The sequence below is a fragment of the Somniosus microcephalus genome, chromosome 7 (genome assembly GCF_052327205.1).
Source record: "Somniosus microcephalus isolate GS21.2 chromosome 7, FLI_Smic_1.0, whole genome shotgun sequence".
Lineage (NCBI taxonomy): Eukaryota > Metazoa > Chordata > Chondrichthyes > Squaliformes > Somniosidae > Somniosus > Somniosus microcephalus.
This window is the reverse complement of record NC_140993.1, coordinates 114,751,665-114,776,145: the sequence shown is the minus strand read 5'-3', so window position 1 is coordinate 114,776,145 and position 24,481 is coordinate 114,751,665. Positions and strand designations below refer to the sequence as shown.

At 46.9% G+C, this 24,481-nt stretch overlaps 1 protein-coding gene across 1 annotated transcript in view; it reads right to left on the bottom strand.

Annotated features, from left to right (window-relative positions):
- LOC147114852 (putative Polycomb group protein ASXL3) overlaps positions 1-24,481 on the bottom strand; it is a 440,803-nt gene that overhangs the window by 166,402 nt on the left and 249,920 nt on the right. The window lies entirely within an intron of this gene.

The window sequence follows — 24,481 nt, the reverse complement described above, 5'->3', positions numbered from 1 at the left end:
TGAAAAAAATGTGTAACATTGATTTTGTGTTATTTATCAACGTTTTGCACATGTGGCTTTAACATTCCAGCTCTTTGCTCTGCAAATTTAATGGCAAGATAGGTTGGGAATTTATTGTATTAAATGAAATACGACTAGTGTATGTCTAAAGACACAGACTGTGGTGTCAACTATTAAATCCATCAGGAGATGACTTTGCCTATTGCTGGTACATTATCTGCGAGCTCCAGCATGGTAGTTCTTCATTTATAAGTCACTACTTTTCCGTTGTTTAGTAAATGCATCCATTTACAATATTTTATTGGGTATTTTCATGAGTACCTACATTATGCTGTTTTACTTCAGAGTGATAAAGAGCAGCAGCTATATATTTGCTGTAAATTAACCCCTCAGGAATCATTTGTCTCAGGATCAGTATCTCGTCTGCAGCTGGTTAGTTCCAGTAGGCTGCTTTATTCAGCAGCTTTTATTGTAAGTGGCGCACATGAGTATGACTGACCTTTGCAGTCATTTTCACATACAAACCAGGGTCCACACAGTAATGTCTCTGCCTGTATTTTTTAAGATTGACACATCAATAAAGAGGCTTCATGTTGTGGAAGTTGGATCTTTTACTCCTTGCTTTTTGCACTCTGGTTATCTATTTAAGTACAGTGTGTTGCTTGCCTATAGCAGCTAGACAGTACCTAACAATACAAGAACATCCTTAAATCAATGTTACCAATCACACAAGTGCTTCATTTGGGTAGAAAGCTTTCTTACAAAGTGTTCTTATATTATTAAACATTTTCTTTGTCCACATGATGCTCATTTAACTTCTTGGTCATGACTAGAATCCTGCTGACCACCTTTTCTGCACTATTAGTAATGTTCCAGGATAGAAACATAGAAGATAGGAGCAGGAGTAGGCCATTCAGCCCCTTGAGCCTGCTCCGCCATTCAATGAGATCATGGCTGATCATCCAAATTCAGTACCCTGTCCCTGCTTTCTCCCCATATCCCTTGATCCCCTTAGCCTTAAGAAATATATCGAACTCCTTCTTGAATATATTTAATGATTTGGACTCAACTGTCTTCTGTGGTAGACAATTCCACAGGTTCACCACTCTCTGGGTGAAGAAATTCCTCCTCATCTTAGTCCTAAATGGCTTACCCCTTATCCTTAGACTGTGACCCCTGGTTCTTGACTCCCCCGCCATCGGGAACAGCCTTCCTGCATCTAGTCTGTCTAGTCCTGTTAGAATTTTATAAGTTTCAATGAGATCCCCTCTCATTCTTCTAAACTCTAGTGAATATAAGCCTAATCGACCCAGTCTCTCTTCATACGTCATTCCTGCCATCCCAGGTATCAGTCTGGTGAATCTTCGCTGCACTCCCTCCATGGCAAGAACATCCTTCCTCAGATAAGGCGACCAAAACTGCACACAATACACAAGGTGTGGTCTCACCAAGGCCATGTACAACTGCAGCAAGACACCCTTGCACCTGTACTCGAATCCTCTCGCTATGAAGGCCAGCATAACATTCACCTTCTTAACCGCCTGCCGCACCTGCATGCTTACCTTCAGCGACTGGTGGACAAGGACACCCAGGTCTCATTGCACTTCCCCTTTTCCCAATCTATTGCCATTCAGATAATAATCTGCCTTCCTGTTATTGCCACCAAAGTGGATAACCTTGCATTTATCCACATTATGCTGCATCTGCCAAGCATCTGCCCAATCAGCCAACCTGTCCAAATCGTACTGGAGTCATAGAGTTATACAGCACAGAAAGAGGCCCTTCAGCCCATCGCGTCCACGCCGGCCTTCAAGCCCTATCTAATCTAATCCCATTTTCCAGCATTTGGTCCGTAGCCTTGTATGCTATGGCATTTCAAGTGCTCATCCAAATGCTTCTTGAATGTTGTGAGGGTTCCTGCCTCTACCACCCTTTCAGGCAGTGAGTTCCAGATTCCAACCACCTTCTGGGTGAAAAAGTTTTTCCTCAAATCCCCTCTAAACCTCCTGCCCCTTACCTTGAATCTATGCCCCCTTGTTATTGACCCCTCTACTAAGGGGAAAAGTTCCTTTCTATCCACCCTATCTATGCCCCTCATAATTTTGTATACCTCAATCAGGTCCCCCCTCAGCCTTCTCTGCTCCAAGGAAAACAACCCCAGCCTGTCCAGTTTTTCTTCATAGCTGAAGCGCTCCAGCCCAGGTAACATCCTGGTAAATCTCCTCTCCACCCTCTCCAAAGCAATCACATCCTTCCTATAGTGTGGCGACCAGAACTGCACACAGTACTCCAGCTGTGGCCTTACCAGCGTTTTGTACAGCTCCATCATAACCTCCCTGCTCTTAAATTATATGCCTCGGCTAATGAACGCAAGTTTCCCATATGCCTTTTTAACCACCTTATCCACCTGTTCTGCTGCCTTCAGGGATCTATGTACACGCACACCAAGGTCCCTCTGATCCTCTGTCTTCCCTAGGGTCTTACCATTCATTGTGTATTCCCTTGCCTTATTAGTCCATCCAAAATGCATCACCTCACACTTTTCAGGGTTAAATTCCATTTGCCACTGTTCCGCCCATCTGACCAACCCATCTATATTGTCCTGTAGCCTGAGGCTTTCCGCCTCGCTATTTACCACCCCACCAATTTTCGTGTCATCTGCGAACTTACTGATCATACCTTTTACATTCACATCCAAATCATTAATGTAGACCACAAACAGCAAGGGACCCAGCACCGATCCCTGCGGTACCCCACTGGACACAGGCTTCCAGTCACAAAAACAACCTTCCACCATCACCCTCTGCCTTCTGCCACTAAGCAAGTTTTGGATCCAATGTGCCAAGGCACCCTGGATCCCATGGGCTCTTACCTTCCTGACCAGTCTCCTATGCAGGACTTTATCAAAAGCCTTACTGAAATCCATGTAAACCACATCCACTGCACTATCCTCATCCACACACCTAGTCACCCCCTCGAAAAATTCAATCAAATTGGTCAGACATGATCTTCCCTTGACAAAGCCATGCTGGCTATCCCTAATTAATCCCTGCCTCTCCAAGTGGAGACCAATTCTGTCCCTCAGAATTTTTTCCAATAATTTCCCTACCACTGATGTTAGGCTCACTGGCCTGTAATTCCCTGGTTTATCCCTACTACCCTTCTTGAATAATGGTACTACGTTAGCTGTTTTTCAGTCCTCTGGCACATCACCTGTGGCCAGAGAGGTTCTGCAAATTTGTGTCAGAGCCCCTGCAACCTCCTCCTTTGCCTCACATAGTAGCCTGGGATATATCTCGTCCGGGCCTGGGGATTTATCCACTTTTAAGCCTGCTAAAACCGCTAGTAACTCCTCCCTCTCGATGCTAATATGTTCAAGTATATCACAGTCCCCCTGCCCAATTTCTATGTCCACATCGTCCTTCTCCATTGTGAACACAGATGCAAAAAATTCATTTAAAACCCCACCTACATCCTCTGGCTCTACACACAGTTTGCCACTTTGGTCCCTAATGGGCCCTACTCTTTCCCTAGTTGTCCTCTTGCCCTTAATATACTTATAAAACACTTTAGGATTTTCCTTTATTTTGCTCGCCGGTGTTATTTCATGGCCCCTCCTCACTCTCCTAATTTCTTTTTTAAGTATCCCCCTGCACTTTTTATACTCCTCTAGGGCTTCCTCTGTCTTTAGTCCTTTGTATCTGCCAAAAGCCCCCCTTTTTTTCCTAATCCATTCTCGTATATCCCTTGACATCCAAGGTTCCCTGGGCTTGTTGGTCCTACCCTTGACCTTTGCGGGAACATGTTGCCATTGTACTCTCTCAATTTCCTTTCTGAAAGACTCCCATTGCTCCGATGTGGATTTTCCTTCAAGTAGCTGATCCCAGTCCACATTGGCCAGATCCTGCCTTATCATATTAAAATCGTCCTTCCCCCAATTTAGAACCTTTATTTGCGGTCCATCCTTGTCCTTTTCCATGACTACCTTAAATCTCACCGAATTATGGTCACTGTCACCACCAAAGTGCTTACCTACTAACACTTCTACCACTTGCACGGCCACATTCCCTAGAATTAGGTCCAGTACCGCCCCCTCTCTTGTAGGACTTTCTATATGCTGGCTCAAAAAGCTCTCCTGGATGCACTTTAAGAATTCTGCACCCTCTAAGCCTTTCACACTCTGACTATCCCAGTTAAGATTGGGGAAGTTGAAATCCCCCACTATAATTACCCTATTATTTGCACACTTCTCTGAGATTTGCCTACATATCTGTTCCTCTAGCTCCCCCTGGCTGTTTGGGGCCCTATAGTACACTCCCAGCAAAGTGTTAGCCCCCTTTTTGTTTTTAAGTTCAACCCATATGGCCTCATTAGAGAAACCTGTTAATATATCATCCCTCCTTACAGCAGTAATTGTCTCCTTAATTAATATTGCAACACCCCCTCCTCTTTTACCCCCACCTCTGTGTCGCCTGAAGATTCTATACCCCGGAATATTGAGCTGCCAGTCTTGCCCCTCCCTCAACCATGTCTCCGTGATAGCAACAATATCATACTCCCATGTGTTCATCAACACTTTCAGTTCATCCACCTTATTCGTAAGGCTCCTTGCATTAAAATAAATACCATTTAGCCTTGCCCTACTCCCTTGTGCCGTTACATATTTGCTCTGCCTTCCAGTCTGAGTTATTTTTTCCTCTATATTTGGTTGTACATCACCCCCTATTATAGCTCCACTCTGTATCCCATCCCCCTGCCAAGTTAGTTTAAACCCCCCCGAACAGTGCTAGCAAACCTCCCCGCAAGGATATTTGTCCCGTTCTGGTTCAGGTGCAACCTGTCCGACTTGTACAAGTCCCACCTTCCCCAAAAGCAGGCCCAGTGATCCAGGAAACTAAAGCCCTCCCTCCTGCACCAACTCTTTAGCCACGCATTCATCTGCTCTATCCTCCTATTCCTATAATCACTAGCACGTGGCACCGGGAGTAATCCAGAGATTACAACCTTTGAGGTCCTGCTCTTTAGTCTGCTGCCTAGCTCCCTAAATTCTTGCTGCAGGACCTCATCCCTCTTCCTACCCATGTCATTGGTCCCAATGTGAACCACGACCTCTGACTGTTCACCCTCCCTCTTCAGAATGCCCTGCAGCCGTTCAGTGACAGCCTTGACCCTGGCACCAGGGAGGCAACAAACCATCCTGGAGTCACGTCTACGGCCACAGAAATGCCTATATGTTCCCCTTACGATAGAATCCCCTACCACTATTGCTCTCCCACTCTTTTTCCTCCCTTCCTGAGCGGCAGAAGCACCCCTGGTGCCAGGAAGTTGGCTGCTGCTGCCTTCACCTGGTAAGTCATCCCCCTCAACAGTATCCAAATCAGTATACCTCTTTGAGAGGGGGATGTCCACAGGGGACCCCTGCACTACGTGCCTGCTTCTACTGCTCCGCCTGATGGTCACCCATTTCCCTTCTGCCTGTGCAGCCCTTACCTGCAGTGTGACCAACTCACTAAACGTGCTACTCACGACCCTCTCAGCATCGTGAATGCTCCAAAACTCATCCATCCGCAGCTCCAGCGCCGCAATGCGGTTTACTAGTAGCTGCAGCTGGATACATTTCTGGCACACATGGTCGTCAGGGACATCCTCGTCACAGCACACCCAGCTTTGTGTCGTATGCAAACTTGGAGATATTACATCTAGTTCCCTCGTCTAGATCATCAATATAGATTGTGATTAACTGGGGTCCTAGCACCGATCCCTGCGGTACCCCACTAGTCACTGCCTGCCACTCAGAAAAAGAACCATTTATTCTAACTCTTTGCTTTCTGTTTGCCAACCAGTTTTCCATCCTAGTCAGTACATTACCCCCAATCCCATGTGCTTTAACTTTGCATGCTAGTCTCTTATGCAGGACATTATCGAAAGCCTTCTGAAAGTCCAAATACACCACATCCACTGGTTCTTCCTTATCTATTCTACCAGTTATATCCTCAAAAAATTCCAGTAGATTAGTCAAGCATGATTTACCTTTTGTAAATCCATGTTGACTTTGTCCGATCCTGTCACTGTTTTCCAAGTGCTTTTGCTACTACATCTTTTATAATGGACTCTAGCATTTTCCACACTACCGATGTCAGGCTTACCGGTCTACAATTCCCCATTTTTTCTTTACCACCTTTTTTAAATAGTGGGGTTACATTAGCTACCCTCCAATCCATGGGAACTGTTCCAGAGTCTATAGAATTTTGGAAGATGACCAGCAATGCATCTACTATTTCTAGGGCCACTTCCTTAAGTACTCTAGGATGTAGATTATCAGGCCCTGGGGATTTATCGGCCTTCAATCCCATCAATTTCCCTAACACCATTTCCCTACAAATACTGATTTCATTCATTTCCTCCCTCTCATTAGAACCTATGTTCCCCGACATTTCTGGGAGTTTATTTGTGTCCTCCTTTATGAAGACAGAACCAAAGTATGTATTTAATTGGCCTTACATGGCTTTGTTCCCCATTATAAATTCCCCTGATTCTGACTGCAAGGGACCTACGCTTGACTTTACCACTCTTTTTCTCTTCACATATCTATAGAAGCTTTTACAGTCAGTTTTATTGTTCCCTGAAAGCTTACTCTCATACTCTATTTTATCCCTCTTAATTAATCCCCTTGTCCTCCTTTTCTGAATCCTGAACTGTTCCCAATCCTCAGGTTTGCTGCTTTTTCTGGCCAATTTATATGTTCTCTCCTTGGATTTTACGCTATCCCCAATTTCCCTTGTTAGCCAATGTTGAGTCACCTTTTTTGTTTTATTTTTATGCCAAACAGGGATGAACAAATTCTGTAGTTCATCCATGTGATCTTTAAATGTTTGCCATTGCCTCTTCCCATCAACCCTTGAAGTAACATTCCCCAATCCATCCTAGCCAACTCGCGCCTCATAACATCGTAGTTTCCTTTATTTAAATTCAGTACCCAAGTCTCTGAATCAACTACTTCACTCTCCATTTTAATGAAGAATTCTATCATATTATGATCGCTCCTCCCCAAGGGGCCTCGCACAACAAGATTGCTAATTAATCCTTTCTTATTACATAATACCCAGTCTAAGATGGCCTGCTCTCCAGTTGGTTCCTCGACATATTGGTCCAGGAAACCATCCCGTATACACTCTAGGAATTCCTCTTCCACAGTATTGTTACTAATTTGGTTAGACCAATGTATATGTAGATTAAAGTCACCCATGATAACTGCTGTGCCCTTATTGCACGCATCTCTAATTTCCCATTTAATGCCATCCCCAACCTCAGCATTACTGTTTTGGGGTCTGTATACAACTCCCACTAACGTTTTCTGCCCCTTGGTATGTCTCAGCTCTACCCATACAGATTCCACATCATCAGAGTTAATATCCTTCCTTACGATTGTTTTAATCTCTTCTTTAACCAGCAATGCTAACCCACGCCTTTTCCTTTTTGCCTGTCCTTCCTGAATATTGAATACCCCTGGATGTTGAATTCCCAGCCTTGGTCACCCTGGAGCCATGACTCCGTAATCCCAATTATATCATATCCATTTACATCTATTTGCACAGCTAATTCATCCACCTTATTACGAATGCTCCTCGCATTAAGACACAAAGCCTTCAGGCTTGTTTTTTTAACACTCTTAGACCGTTTAGCATTATTTTTTATGGCAGCCATGTTTGATTAACACCCTTGATTTCTCTGACTTCCACTTTTGCTTTTCTCCTTCCTGTCTTTTGCTTCTATCATTGCTTCCCTTTCCTCTGTCTCCCTGCACAGGTTCCCAACCCCCTGCCATTTTAGTTCAAACTGTCCCCAACAGCACTAGCAAACACTCCCCCTAGGACATCGGTCCCGGTCCTGCCCAAGTGTAAACCATCCAGTTTGTACTGGTTCCACCTCCCCCAGAACTGGTTCCAATATCCCAGGAATTTGAATCGCTCCCCCTTGCACCATTCTTCTAGCCACGTATTAATCTGAAATATCCTTCTATTTCTACTCTGATTAGCACGTGGCACTGGTAGCAATCCTGAGATTACTACCTTTGAAGTCCTATTTTTTAATTTACCTCCTAACTCCCTATATTCAGCTTTTAGGACCTCATCCCATTTTTTACCAATATCGTTGGTACCTATATGCACCACGACAACTGGCTGTTCACCCTTGTAGTGTCTGAGTATAAATAATACACGGACTGCAGGAGAACAATAATAACAGGTATTTACTTAAGACTGAAGTACAGAAGCCTGCTATAGCTTTATATACAGGGGTGGTCACTGCCGGTACTGCAGTATAGAATCAGTTCTTCTCTTAAAGGTACATACACAACAATTCCTCCCCTTTTAGATAAACAGTACATAACATTCATTTAACAACTAAATAATAACTAATTACAATTACAATTTTCTCTGCACTATATACATCAACTGAAATAATCATTTATAAGTTCAGTCTTTGAGGAGGCTTCCTGATCCTGTCTGGATAGCGCCTTTCTCGAGTATCCTGTTCTTGCGGCGGAGTTGATTCTGGCTCATTGTCATTGGTTGGTTCGTCAGCTTCCAATACCACTGCTTCTGAGGTAGACGCAATCTGTACTTCGGGTTGATTACCAGGTGCACCTGCTCGTGGTATGGGTTTGGCTTCTTCCTGTGACTCTAGAATCTGGTCAGCATGGCATCTCATGATGCTCTCTCCAACGTCCACTGTGTACATTAGTGGTCCCTGCTGTGTGCATATCGTTCCTGGCTGCCATTTTTCTGTTCGGTAGTCGCGGGCCAAGACTGGTTGCCCTATCTTGAAGCTCCTGGTTGGCTTCTCATTTATGTGCTGGAATTGCTTATCCTCAACATCTCGTCTTATGTTTGGTTTGAGCAAATCCAGGCGACATCTTAGCCTTCGGTTGAAGAACAATATGGCTGGAGCATTATGCATTGTCTTTATTGCCTTTTTAAAGGTCTGAACAATCCTCTCAGCCAATCCATTTGTGGCTGGATGATATGGGGCAGATGTGTAATGTTTCACCCCATTATTCCTCAGAAACCTCCGGATATCCTCGGACACAAACTGTGGCCCATTGTCGGAGCAAATCTGTTCTGGCAAGCCATTCCTGGCGAAGATGGCCCATAGGACTGCAATAGTTTTCTCCATGGTGGTGGAGGACATTTTCATGACCTCTGGCCATTTCGAATGGACGTCCACAGCAATTAGGAACATTGAGTCCATAAATGGACCAGCAAAATCAATGTGTACCCGTTGCCATGGAGATGAGGGCCACTCCCATGGATGTAGCGGGGCCTGTGGTGGAGCGTTTTGGACCTTCTGGCATCCTGTGCATCTCTTGGTCATATCCTCAATTTCTTTATCGATTCCCGGCCACCACACAAACACCCTGGCTAGGCTCTTCATTTTTACACCTCCCAGATGACCCTCATGAAGCTCATTGAGCACTCTATCTCTCAACTTGGGGGGAATTACCACTCGGGATCCACACAACAATGTCCCCCGGCACACTGACAGCTGTTCTCTCCTTGGCGAGAATGCTGGCAACAGTGAGTCGCCATGTGCTGGCCATCCCTTCACCGTCAAATCATAGACCCGAGGGAGTGTCGGGTCATTTCGGGTTTCCTTGAGTTTGTAACAGGTAGACATTCGACTATGGTCGCATGGAATATCTCAACAGGGTCCACTGCAGGTGCTTCCTCTACCATAGGCAACGGTAGGCGCGACAGCCCATCAGCGTTTCCATGCTGTTTCGTACCCTTGTACTCTATGTCGTACTGATGTGCCCCTAGAAAAAGTGACCATCTTTGCAGCCGTTGCGCCGTCATCACCGGAACGCCCTTCTTTGGGTTAAAAATGGAGACCAGGGGCTGATGATCAGTCAGTAGGGTGAATTTCTGCCCGTGCAGATAGTGATTGAACTTCTTCACCCCCCACACCAGGCTGAGGGCCTCCCTGTCAATCTGGGCGTAGTTACGCTCGGCTGAGGTTAACGAGCGTGACGCAAAGGCTATTGGCCTCTCTGAACCGTCAAGGAATTTGTGTGATAACACCGCTCCGATGCCGTAGGGAGATGCATCACATGCTAACCGAATCAGTAGTGTTGTATTGTAGTGGGCCAATACTTCTTTTGAAGTGATTAGGCATTTACATTTCTGAAAGGCACGCTTACACTCATCACTCCATTTCCATGTTACTCCAGTTTGCAGTAGGGCGTTCAGTGGGTGCAGAATTGTAGATAAATTCGGCAAGAACTTATGGTAGTAGTTCACCAACCCGAGGAACGATCTCAGTTGTGACACATTTTCCGGTGCTGGCGCCTCAACTACAGCCTCAATCTTGTCCGGCGACTTATGCAACCCTTCCTCATCAATCATCTGGCCACAATACGAGATTTGTCTCTTGAAGAACTCACATTTGGGGCGGTTGGCTCGTAGCCCATATTCCTGTAATCTCGTGAGCACCTGCTCCAGGTTGGCAAGGTGTTCACTGTCATTTTCGCCCGTAACCAGGATGTTGTCCAAATAACACTGGGTCCCCGGGATCCCTTGCAGGACTTGTTCCATCGCCCTCTGCCAAATAGCCGGCTGATGCTACCCCGAATACCAGTCGATTGTACTGGTAAAGGCCTTTGTGAGTGTTTATCGTGAGGTATTTCCTAGATGCTTCTTCCACCTCCATTTGTAGATACGCTTGGGCCAGATCAATCTTTGTAAAGCGTTTCCCTCCAGATAGTGAGGCAAAAATATCTTCTATCCGTGGAAGTGGATATTTTACTGTGTGCAGGACTGGGTTCACAGTTACCTTGAAGTCCTCAGAGATGCGAACCTTCTTCGGTTCCCCAGGCGTGCTGCTCAATGATTTCTTCATTACAGGAATGATGGGTGTGGCCCACTCGCTCCAGTCCACCTTGGACAGCACACCCGAACGCTCCAGACTCTCCAGCTCTGCTTCAATGGCTGGGCGGATCGCGTAAGGTACCGGTCTGGCCTTAAAAAATGGTGGGTTTGCGTTATCTTCGATTTTTATCGTTGCCGTTACTCCTTTTAGAGTCCCAAGTCCTTGTTGGAACATCTCTTTTGCGTCAGTTAGAATTTTTGACAGTCGCCCAGGTGTGACGTCATCATCCTTTTTATCAGTCACTGTTAGCGCCTGAATGGAATGCCATTCCAATTGTATTTTTCGGATCCATTCACGTCCCAATAATGGTGGTCCTCCATCTGGCAGTATATATAGGTACAGTTTCTGTGTTTCCTTGCCGTTGTATTCAACTGGCACCCTTATTTTTCCTCTGGGGTAGACTTTTTGCCCCGTGTATGTCTTCAATACAATGGATGTGTCCTTCAAGGGTATGTGTGAGAATAGCTGCTCATAGTCTCGTCGATTCATGACAGTTAGGGCTGATCCTGTGTCCAATTCCATCTTTACTGGGGAGCCTGCTATCATGAGGGTGACCCAAATGGTTCGGTGATCCTCCTTTGCGATCATGTTGTGTAACTTTAGACAACTTAGTCTCCTGCTCCCGGAGTCCTTATCACTCTCCTGATCTTCCGAACTACTGTCTGTCAATTTCTTTACTTTCTTGTACTTTTCCTTAGTAGTTCTTGTAGTGTTGGTTTTCTTTCCTGACCTGCAGACTCTTGCTATGTGTCTCATTTTCCCACATTGCCTGCATACTTTGTCCTTAAACCAGCAGTCCTTCTGATCATGGGTTGTTCTGCCACAGCGATAGCACTTTTCTGCTCCATACGCCATTTCGTTAGCGCTGTATTCCTGTGGTTTCTGTTGTATTTCCGCAGCTCCCCGTGCTGCTGCTTCGTAGGATACTGCCACGCTGAAAGCCTGTTCTAGCGTCAGGTCCTTTTCCGAAAGTAGTCGTTTCTGGGTTCCTTCACTCTGGAGCCCGCAGACAAACTTATCCCGTAAGGTGTCTGCCAGTCCTGCTCCGAACTGGTGGTGCTTCGATAACTTGTGTAGTTCCGTAAGATAGTCAGCATTGCTCTCATCTTTGTGCTGGTTTCTTTTATGGAACTTGAATCTTTCTGCTATCAGCAGCGGTGTAGGGTTTAGGTGTTCCTGTAAGATATTAACAATCTCTTCAAAACTTTTCTCCATTGGTTTAGCTGGGGTAATTAAATTCCGCAATAGGCCATACGTTCTCGCGCCCATCAAATTTAATAATACCGACGCCTTCTTTCCATTGGCCACCTCATTTGCCTTGCAGTACACTTCAATTCTTTCCACATACGTGGTCCAGTCTTCTACCTCGTTGTCGAAAGCAGTGATACTGCCACTTTTCGGCATCTTGGGTGCTTTAAAATGGCGCCTCCCGCGCTTTTTCTTCTACACCAATGGATTAAAATGGCGCCTCCCGCGCTTTTCCTTCTTCCCCAATGGAATAAAATGGCGCCTCCCGCGCTTTTCCTTCTTCCCCTTGCTGCCATGCTGCTCCTAGCATTCTGCAGTGTAATGGCGGCGACCCGCGGCTTCGGCGCGTCTCACTTTTCCTTCCCCTTGTTTTATTTTCGCTACGCTGCCCGGTTATTGAGCACCGACCGCGCCCTGTGCGCTCCACACTCTCTCTCTCTCTCTTTTCCTCCCAACGATGCTGCACGGCCCCTTTGCAGAGCCGATCGAGCTCGAGCTCGAGCCCGCCACAGTCCGGAAGGGTCAGCGCACTACCTGCTACCAGCACAATTTGCTGGAACACCTTGACTGGGGAGCCAAGCCCAGCTCTCCACAGCCTCTCCTGCAACTCTCCGAACTCCGATGGATCCTTGGGCAGTTGCCCGCGGTCGCCGCCCGTTGTTCTGACTTCGACCTCCAAGAAGCTTCTTCTCAGGGAAAGATCCCCGTGAGGTGATGCAGTACTGCAGGTGAGTTCGAACCTGTTCGTCGCCAATGTAGTGTCCGAGTATAAATAATACACGGACTGCAGGAGAACAATAATAACAGGTATTTACTGAACAGAGGGTAACTTAAGACTGAAGTACAGAAGCCTGCTATGGCTTTATATACAGGGGTGGTCACTGCCGGTACTGCAGTATAGAATCAATTCTTCTCTTAAAGGTACATACACAACAACCCTCCCCCTACAGAATGCCCTGCAGCCGCTCTGAGACATCCTTGACCCTTGCACCAGGGAGTCTCGTTTGCAGCCGCAGAAACGCCTATCTATTCCCCTTACAGTAAAATCCCCTATCACTATAGCTCTCCCGTTCTTTTTCCTCCCGTCGCGTGCAGCAGAACCACCCATGGTGCCAGAAAGTTGGTTGCCGCTGCCTTCCCCTGATAAGCCATCTTCCCCAACAATATCCAAAGCGGTATATCTGTTTGATAGGGGGATGGTCACAGGGGACCCCTGCACTACCTGCCTGCGCCTACTACTCTGCCTGGCGGTCACCCATTCCCTTCCTGCCTGTGCAGCCTTTACCTGCGTTGTGACCAACTGGTTAAATGTGATATCCACGACGTCCTCAGCATTGCGAGTGCTCAAGTATGTATCCATTCGCAGCTCCAGCGCCGCAATGCAGTCTGCCAGTAGCTGCAGCTGGATACACTTCCCGCACACATGGTCTCGTCAGGGACATAGAAAGTGTCCCTGATTTCCCACATAGTGCAGGAGGAGCATGCCACAGGGCCGAGCTTTGCTGCCATGACTTACCCTTTAATTAATTTAAATTAAATCAATACCACCAATTATACTACAATGAAATGATATACTCAAGGGCCCTTGTTTCCTAGCACTCCCCGCTACACAACAGAGACCTTAGAAACTATAACCAAAAAATTAAGACCTTCTAAACTTTATAAACAATGAACCTTAACTTACAAACTATAGAGTAGTATAAATACTCACCTGGCTGTACTCACCCAATCAGCTGCTTCCTCCTGCCCACGTCACGTTTTGAATCTTGACGTGGCTCTGGAACGCCGCCGCTGGTCTGTGAGATTGGTAAGCCTCTGAAAAAAAGCCCGCGAAAGTGAGTTTAAATACTCACTGAACCTCCACTCTCACCGCTCCCGACACTGGCCTGTGAAAAAAAGCCCGCGAAAGTGAATTTAAATACTCACTGAAACTCCGCTCTCACCGCTCCCGACACTGGCCTGTGAAAAAAAGCCCACGAAAGTGAGTTTAAATACTCACTGAAACTCCGCTCTCACTGCTCCCGACAATGGCCTGTGAAAAAAAGCCCACGCAAGTGAGTTTAAATACTCACTGATACTCCGTTTTCACCACTCCCGACACTGGCCTGTGAAAAAAAGCCCGCGAAAGTGAGTTTAAATACTCACTGAAACTCTGCTCTCACCGCACCCGACACTGGCCTGTGTAAAAAAGCCCGCAAAAGTGAGTTTAAATACTCACTGAAACTCCGCTCTCACCGCTCCCGACACTGGCCTGGATATTCCAGGATACTTGACTTTTAGAAGAGTTAGGCAGAATCCCTGATAATAAAGGATGGGATAAAGACAGTAGCGAGAAAGGATCTTAGCTCAGAAAAACAAGATGTAGAATCACTTTGGGTGGAGCTAAGAAACAACAAGGGGCAGAAAACACAGGTGGGAGTAGTTTGTAGGCCCCCTAACAGAGGTTGTCGTGTTGGGCACAGTATAAATCAGGAAATTGGAAGTACATGTAACAAAGGTAATACAGTAATCATGGGGAACTTAAATTTTCATATAGACTGGGCAAACCAAATTTGCAGCAATAGTGCAGAAGACGAGTTCATGGAATGCATTCATAGAATCATAGAATGGCTACAGAACGGAAGGAAGCCATTCGGCCCGTCGAGCCCGTGCCAGCTCTCTGCAAGAGCACTTCAGCTAGTCCCACTCCCCGCCCTTTCCCCATAGCCCTGCAAATTTTTTTCCTTTAGGTATTTATCCAGCTCCCTTTTGAAAGCCATGATTGAATCTGCCTCCACCACCTTTTCAGGCATTGCGTTCCAGATCCTAACCACTCGCTGAGTAAAAAAGTTTTTCCTCATGTCGCTTTTGGTTCTTCTGTCAATCACATTAAATCTGTGTCCTCTGGTTCTCGACCATTCTGCCAATGGGAACAGTTTCTCCCTATCTACTCTGTCCAGACCCCTCATGATTTTGAACACCTCTATCAAATCTCCTCTCAATCTTCTCTGCTCGAAGGAGAACAACCCCAGCTTCTCCAGTCTATCCACGTAACTGAAGTCTCTCATCCCTGGAATCATTCTCGTAAATCTTTTCTGCACCCTCTCTAAAGCCTTCACATCCTTCCTAAAGTGCGGTGCCCAGAATTGGACACAATGCTCCAGTTGAGGCCGAACCAGTGGTTTATACAGGTTCATCACATTTCCATGTTTTTGTACTCTATACCTCTATTCATGAAGCCCAGGATCCCGTAAGCTTTTTTAACTGCTTTCTCAACCTCCCCTGCCACCTTCAACGATTTGTGCACATATACCCCTAGGTCTCGCAGCATCTGTGAAGAGAGAAACAGAGTCAACGTTTCAGGTCGATGACCTTTCATCAGAGCAGTTCTGATGAAAGGTCATCGACCTGAAACGTTAACTCTGTTTCTCTCTTCACAGATGCTGCATGACCTGCTGAGTATCTCCAGCATTTTCTGTTTTTATTTCAGATTTCTCGCATCTGCAGTATTTTCTCTTTGTACCCCTAGGTCTCTCTGTTCATGCACCCCCTTTAGGATTGTACCCTTTAGTTTAGGTTTCCTCTCCTCATTCTTTCTACCAAAATGTATCACTTTGCAAGAGAGTTTTCAAGATAGTTTTCTAAATCAGTATGTCGAGGAACCAACTCGGGAATAGGCTATTTTAGACCTAGTATTGTGCAATGAGACATGGTTAACTAATAACGTTGTAGTGAAGGAGCCTCTGGTTAATAGACAGAAAACAGAGTAGGAATGAACAGGTCAATTTCGGGTTGGTAGGCTGTAACTAGTGGGGTGCCACAAGGATCAGTGCTTGGGCCTCAACTATTTGCAATCTATATCAATAACTTAGGTGGGATACCGAGTGTAATGTATCCAAGTTTGCAGATGATACAAAGCTAGGTGGGAAAGTAAATTATGAGGAGGATGCAAGGAGGCTGCACAAGGATAAAGACAGGTTAAATGAGTAGGCAAGAACATGGCAGATGGAATATAATGTGGAAAAATGTGAAGTTATCCACTTTGGTAGGAAAAATAGTAAAGCAGAGTATTTTTTAAATGGTGAGAGATTGGGAAATGTTGGTGTTCAGAGGGACCTGGATGTGTACACGAATCACTGAAAGTTAACATGCAAGTACAGCAAGTAATTAGGAAAGCAAATGGTATGTCTTTATTACAAAAGGATTGGAGTATAAGAATATAGGGCTTTGGTGAGACCACACTTGGAGTACTGTGTACGGTTTTGGTCTCCTTGCCTAAGGAACGATACTTACCTTAGAGGGAGTGCAACAAATCCCCTCATTCTTGGCATGAGGAGATTGTCCTGTGAGGAGAGATTGAGTAGACTAGGCCTGTATTCCCTCCAGTTTAGAAGAACGAGCGGTGATCTCATTGAAAAATATTGGCCTAGAAATTCCGTTCCCTATGGGTGTGTACGCGCTGTGTACTCACCTGTAGGGCCAACGGAAGTGCTGGTTTTACACATGCACCGTGCATGCGCTGGAAACTGGAACTTCCGTTCTTCAAAGAAAGGGCTTCACACGTCAAATGCCTGCGCTGGATCGGCAGCGCTTATGGCTACAACTTCCGTTTTTTTCAACAATTGCTTCAGTCCAGGTAAGTCTGAAACAGCTGCGCCTGGAAAAGCAGGCGCAAGGCCTGCTTTTACCAGGCTAAGAGGTGAAGAAAGTAAAAGAATTTTTTTTCCCCACTGATTTATCATTTTAAAATACTTTAAAGACAGGTAAGTTTATTTTTAGCCCCGTTAAAAATTTTAATTATTTTTTTCAATAATTTACATTTTTGTTTAAAATAGTTAATTTATGTAATTTATAGTCATTTTAAAAATGTGATTAAAATTTTTTTTTTGAAGTTTTACTTATGTTTTGGGGCTGATCTCTATTCATAGATTTGATAGGTCTTCCTGTCAAATCTATAGAAACATAGAAGATAGGAGCAGGAGCAGGCCATTCGGACCCTTGAGCCTGTTCCACCATTTAATGAGATCATGGCTGATCATCCAAATTCAGTACCCTGTCCCTGCTTTCTCCCCATATCCCTTGATCCCTTTAGCCTTAAGAAATATATCTAACTCCTTCTTGAATATATTTAATAAGTTGGCCTCAACTGCCTTCTGTGGTAGAGAATTCCACAGGTTCACCACTCTCTGGGTGAAGAAATTCCTCCTCATCTCAGTCCTAAATGGCTTACCCCTTATCCTTAGACTGTGACCCCTGGTTCTGGACTCCCCCGCCATCGGGAACATCCTTCCTGCATCTATCACAGAATCACAGAATCACAGAATCTACAGTGCAGATAGAGGCCATTTCGGCCCATCGAGCCTGCACCGACACATATCCCACCCTATCCCCGTAACCCCACGTATTTAATCCCCTAACACTAAGGGTCAATTTATCATAGCCAAATCAACCTAACCTGCACATCTTTGGACTGTGGGAGGAAACCGGAGCACCCGGAGGAAACCCACGCAGACACAGGGAGAATGTGCAAACTCCACACAGACAGTCGCCCGAGGCCAGATTTGAACCCGGGTCCCTGGCGCTGTGAGGCAACAGTGCTAACCACTATGCCACCGTGTTAGAATTTTATACGTTTCAATGAGATCCCCTCTCATTCTTCTAAACTCCAGCGAGTATAAGCCTAATCGACCCAATCTCTCCTCATACGTCATTCCTGTCATCCCAGGTATCAGTCTGGTGAATCTTCGCTGCACTCTCTCCATGGCAAGAACATCCTTCCTCAGATAAGGCAACCAAAGGCCCTGTACAACTGCAGCAAGACATCCTTGCTCCTGTACTCGAATCCTCTCACTATGAAGGCCAACATACCATTTGCCTTCTTAACCGCTTGCTGTATCTACATGCTTACCTTTAGCGACTGGTGCACAAGGACACCCAGGTCTCGTTGCACTTCCCCTTTTCCCAATCTATTGCCATTCAGATAATAATCTGTCTTCCTGTTTTTGCCACCGAAGTGGATAACCTCGCATTTATCCATGTTATACTGCATTTGCATCTGCCCAATCATCCAACCTGTCCAAATCATACTGGAGTTTCTCTGCATCCTCCTCACAGCACACACAGCCACCCAGCTTTGTGTCATCTGCAAACTTGGAGATATTACATCTAGTTCCCTCGTCTAGATCATTTATATATATTGAGAATAGCTGGGGTCCTAGCACCGATCCCTGCGGTACCCTACTAGTCACTGCCTGCCACTCGGAAAAAGACCCGTTTATTCCAACTCTTTGCTTCCTGTCTGCCGACTAGTTCTCTACCCAAGTCAGTGCCTTACCCCCAATCCCATGTGCTTTAACTTTGCACGCTAATCTCTTATGTGGGACCTTATCGAAAGCCTTCTGAAAGTCCAAATACACCACAACCACTGGTTCTCCCTTATCTATTCTACCAGGTACATCCTCAAAAAATTCCAGTAGATTAGTCAAGCATGATTTACCTTTTGTAAATCCATGTTGACTTTGTCTGATCCTGTCACTGTTTTCCAAGTGCTCTGCTATTACATCTTTTACTAGCTGGAGTGCCCGGTGGTGCCGAGGGTTTTTTGAGGGCATGTTGTTGTTGGAAGAGAGAGAGAGAGAGAGACTGGGGGGGAGAGAGCGACTGGGGGGAAGGGGGGGAGAGAGCGACTGGGGGGGAAGGGGGGAGAGAGCAACTGGGGGAAGAGAGAGAGACTGGGGGGGAGAGAGAGACGGGGGGGAGAGAGCGACTGGGGGGGAGAGAGCGACTGAGGGGAAGAGAGAGAGAGAGATGGGGGGAGAGAGAGAGAGGGAAAGAGAGAGGAGAGGGAGGGAGAGAGAGAGAGAGAGACTGGGGGGAGAAGAGAGAGATGGGGGGGAGAAGAGAGAGATGGGGGAAGAGAGAGAGACTGCGGATTTAGTTCAGGATTAGCCTGGAGAGAGAGGGGGGGAAGGAGCGCCTCAGGCCTGGACCGATGGGCCCCTGCGAAGGAAGGAAGGAAGGAAGGAAGAAGGCGAGCTCTCCCTCCCTCTCCCACCCCCTCGCTCTTTCCCTCCCTCACCCTCTCTCTCTCCCTCCCCCTGTCTCTCCCTGCTTTACTCTCTCTCCCTCCCCTCTCCTCTCCCTCCCTCCCCCTCTCCACACCCTCCCTCCCCCCATCTCCTCTCCCTCCCCCTCTCCTCTCCCTCCTCCTCCCCTCTCCCTCCCCCTCCCCCCCTTCTCCTCTCCCTCCTCCCTCTCCTCTCCCTACCCTCCTCCCTCTCCTCTCCCTACCCCCCTCCTCTCCCTCCCTCCCTCCCCCCCTCCTCTCCCTCCCTCCCCCCTCTCCTCTCCCTCTCCTCTCCCTCCCCCCCCTCTGCTCTCGCTCCCCCTCTCCTCTCCCTCCCCCTGTCTCTCCCTGATTTCCTCTCTGTCCCTCCCCCCCCCTCTCTGTCTGCCTTTCCTGAGAGCCCGGCCGCGGTGAACCGAAGCCCCTGTGTGCGGATCAGCGGCTCAGGGCCGGCTGGTGCGCGGCCTAGCGCGTGAGGCTCGGCCGGACTCACTTTAGCTGAGGTCGCACTCCGGGCCGCCGCTGACGTTGACGCACGCGCTGACTCCCGCCCCGCCAGCCTTTACTAAGATGGTGGCGATTGCTACGCTCGGCTCAGTCCCGCGCCGCCAGCCTTTACCAAGATGGCAGCGATCGTGGGGCGTGCCCAGCGGGACAGGCGGTGCCTAGCTCGGGCGTGGCTGGCGAGGAGAGGCCAAGGCTTCGAGGCCTGCAGGTGGGGTAACCCTTCAAGGTTGCGGCGCCTGGCGGAGGCAGCGAGTCAAGAGGAAAAAAAAGGGTGAAAGGTAGGAAAATTAATCAGCTTAGAAAAAATATTTACAAATTAATTTACTTTTTTTAAAAACAATTTCCCCTCCACACACACAGAAAGTGGGAAAAATAAACACACAGAAAGTGGGAAAAATAAATCAATAGTTAGAAATCAAGATGGTGGCCACTCACCTCAGCTCAGAAGGATTAGGCCCGCCCACACACACAATGAACCCCCCCCGCCGTGATGCACCGATTGGTCAACCATCACGTCATTCAACGCTAATGAGCGGAATTTTGCCGTTTTTTGAAACTTTTTTGTATACTGTCGGAACAATTTTTGTCTGACCAAAAAGTAAATATGCCTATTAGACTCCCCTAATGATAAGCTTTCTTTTGATATAACATATGTGTAGGTACGCTCTATAACTTTTGATTCTATAGCCGGACAGACAGACAGACAGACAGGCAAACAGACAGACAAACAGACAGACAAACTCTTTTATATATATATGTAGATAGATATAATGGACTCTAGCATTTTCCCCACTACCGACGTCAGGCTTACATTCCCTGTTTTCTCTCTACCACATTTTTTAAATACTGGGGTTACATTAGCTATCCTCCAATCCATGGGAACTGTTCCAGAGTCTATAGAATTTTGGAAGATGACCAGCAATGCATCTACTATGAATGGAGATTCCCTGCTCTGATTGGCTCCCCATGGCCCACGTGATCCCAGGGACGCTGCGAACTAGCTGCGCCCCTGGGATACGCGTGCCCTGCACACCGGCAGTTTGACGAGGCACATCCACAAAATTCTACGCCGGCCCAGAGTATTACGGTCGACGCAGTTCGTTTGTGCAGGTCAGGGGCTTACGCCCGCCGGAAGCCTCCAACCTGAATTTCTGGGCCATTAGATTCTTAAAAGGGCTTGACAGAAAAAAAAAGAAAGACTTGCATTTATATAGCGCCTTTCACGTCCACCGGACATCTCAAAGTGCTTTATAGCCAATGAAGTAATTTTTGAAGTGTAGTCACTGTTGTAATGTAGGAAACGCAGTAGCCAATTTGCGCACAGCAAGCTCCAACAAACAGCAATGTAATAATGACCAGATAATCTGTTTTAGTGATGTTGATTGAGGGATAAATATTGGCCAGGACACCGTGGATAACTCCCCTGCTCTTCTTCAAAATAGTGCCATGGATCTTTTACATCCACCTGAGAGAGTAGACGGGACCTCGGTTTAATGTCTCATCCAAAAGACGGCACCTCTGACAGTGCCGCACTCCCTCAGTACTGCACTGGAGTGTCAGCCTAGCTTTGTCTGTTCAAGTCTCTGGAGCACAACCTTCTGACTCAGAGGCGAGGGTGCTACCAACTGAGCCATGGCAGGGGAGATGCTCAGAGGATGTTGGGTCACAGTCTCAGAATAAAGAGTCGGCCATTTAAGACTGAGATGAGCAGAAATTTCTTCACTCAGAGGGTGGTAAATCTTTGGAATTCTCTACCCCAGAGGGCTGTGGATGCTCAGTCATTGTGTATATTCAAGGCAAATAGCGATAGATGTTCTATACTAGATATGGATTGAGTATTGATTAAAGGACAGAAAACAGAGAGTAGGAATAAACGGGTCATTTTCAGGTTGGCAGGCTATAACTAGTGTGGTACTGCAAAGATCAGTGCTTGGGCCTCAGCTATTCACAATCGCTATCAATGATTTGGATGAGGGGACCAAATGTAATATATCCAAGGTTGCTGATGATACAAAGCTGGGTGGGAATGTAAGTTGTGAGGAGGATGCAAAGAGGCTTCAACGGGATATAGAACAGGCTAAGTGAGTCGGCAAGAACATGGCAAATGGAATATAATGTGGAGAAATGTGAAGTTATCCACTTTGGTAGGAAAAATAGAAAAGCAGAGTATTTTTTAAATGGTGAGAGATTGGGAAATGTTGGTGTTCAGAGGGACCTGGGTGTCCTTGTACATGAATCACTGAAAGTTAACATGCATGTACAGCAAGCAATTAGGAAAACAAAATGATATGATGGCCTTTATTACAAGAGGATTTGAGTATGAGTAAAGGGGGGAGAAATTCGGTATCACCAATTTTGAGGCGCGAATATCGGCTGGGCGCAAAGTCTAGCGCCCGGCGCAAATTATCACCACCGACTGCAAAATTCGCCCTCCAATCACCCCTGGAGATGATTGGAGTGCTAAATCAGGCGCTACACAACTCTCTTCAAATCAAATCAAATCAAATCAAATCAAATCAACTTTTATTGTCATTGTTAGTGCACAAGTGCAGTACAACGAAATGTAGGCTTGCAGCTCCCGAGAGTGTACATTTAGATTAAGACATTTAAACATTCAACATACATTTGGCTTGTAATACATTAACATAAACATAACCATAATAAAGTGCATTGGCAGATGTGCAGGCTTTAGAGTTTATTTGTGGAGTTTAGTAGGATGACAGCCCTGGGAAAGAAGCTGTTCCTAAATCTGGTCGTACGGGTGCGAATGCATCTGTGGCGTCTCCCAGATGGCAGGAGGGCGAACAGACTGTGGCTGGGGTGGGTAGGGTCTTTGATGATGGACCGTGACCTCCGTAAACAGCGTTTCTGGTATATGTGCTCTATGGTCGGTAGCCGGGTGCCGGTAATGCGTTGGCGCTAAGCCCGAGGAGCGAGGCGTTACCTCAGAGGGCGGGCGCAGCGCAGGTGATGTCAGTTAGCGATTGCACACAGACACACTGGCGCCGGTCAGTTCTTAAAGGGGAGGGTCAATCTTGCTTTGCAGCCGCACCCTGCTCATTGGAGCCTTGAATCTCGGCCTGGACAGACCTGTGGCTAAATCTTCCAGCCAAGGACTATGGAGAGGGCTAGGGAGCGAGCACAGCGCTTCAGCGAGCGGGCCTTGGAGGCTCTGGTTGGCGCGGTGGAGAGCAGAAGATCTCTACTGTACCCAGAGAGTGGCAGGAGGCCTTTGCCAAGCGAATACAGAAAAGTGTGGCGGGAGGTGGCTCACAGAGTGACATCATGCAGCATGGTGCCTAGGACCCATGTGCAATGCAGGAAAAAGTTCAACGACCTCAGTCGGGTCATCAGGGTGAGTGCCTTTTTTCAAAACCTCTTCATCCCTCCATCTCCACCTCACTTTATGGCCAGAGGGTCCCAATGCACAGCACTTATCCAACACCTATGGCCCTTTCATGAAACACACACGCATATTGCACACTGTGCATACAGTAAGGGCTATTCAACCATGGGAGGCATTTCAGGCAAGATCATGGCTGCATACAGTAAGGGCTATTCAACCATGGGAGGCATTTCAGGCAAGATCATGGCTGCATATTTACTCAGACGCCGTCCTTTTTCTTGCAGGCCAAGCTGGCTCATAATAGGAGACAGCAGCAATGGACCGGTGGAGGGCAGCCTCACCTTCAAGCCCTCAGCGATCTTTAGCAGCGCGTCCACAGGATTGTGGCAAGCCAGATGCTTGGTCCCGTCGCCATTGGAGACGCCGACCCCGTTCTGGACACCAATGGTAAGGTCATCACCTTTTTGTCCTCTCTCCTTCCACTTGTTCCTCACAACAGCAGCCTTTGAAACTTTCAATCCAAATCAGTACATCGCTGCACTCATGCCTCCCTTGCTGCCACCCTGTCCTCACGCTAAAGCCACTCTTGTACCTCCCTGCTTTCAGATGGTGATTCACCAGGTGAGGAGACGGGCCCTCAAGCTGCCAGTGGGAGTGAAGCTGAAGACGAGGAGGAAGAGAAAGCCGGACCATCAGCGCAACCCTCTGCCGAGGCAGCCCATGGCCATAAACATAAGAACATAAGAACATAAGAAATAGGAGCAGGAGTAGGCCAATCGGCCCCTCGAGCCTGCTCCGCCATTCAATAAGGTCATGGCTGATCTGATCCTAACCGCCAATCCACTATCACAGAACCATCTCCTGAATCTAACAGAATTAGACACACAAAATAGGAGCAGGATCAGGCGACACGGCCCCTGGGCCCGCTCCGCTACCCACAGGGCCATGACCATTCCGATCCTAGACTCATGTCCAAATTCCTGCCCGCTCCCTGTAACCCTTAATTCCGTTTACTTCTAGGAAACTGTCTATTTCTGTTTTAAATTTATGTAATGATGTAGCTTCTACAGCTTTTTGGGGCAGCATATTCCATGGACCTACCACCCTCTGAGTGAAGTAGTTCCTCCTCATCTCAGTTTTGAAAGAGCAGCCACTTATTCTAAGACTATGCCCCCTAGTTCTAGTTTCACCCATCATCGGGAACATCTTCCCCGCATCCACCCGATCCAACCCCTTCACAATCGTATATGTTTCAATAAGATCGCCTCTCATTATTCTGAACTCCAATGAGTAGAGTCCCAATCTACTCAACCTCTCCTCATATGTCCATCCCTTCATCCACGGGATTAACCGAGTGAACCTTCTTTGTACTGACTCGAGAGCAAGTATGTCTTTTCTTAAGTATGGAC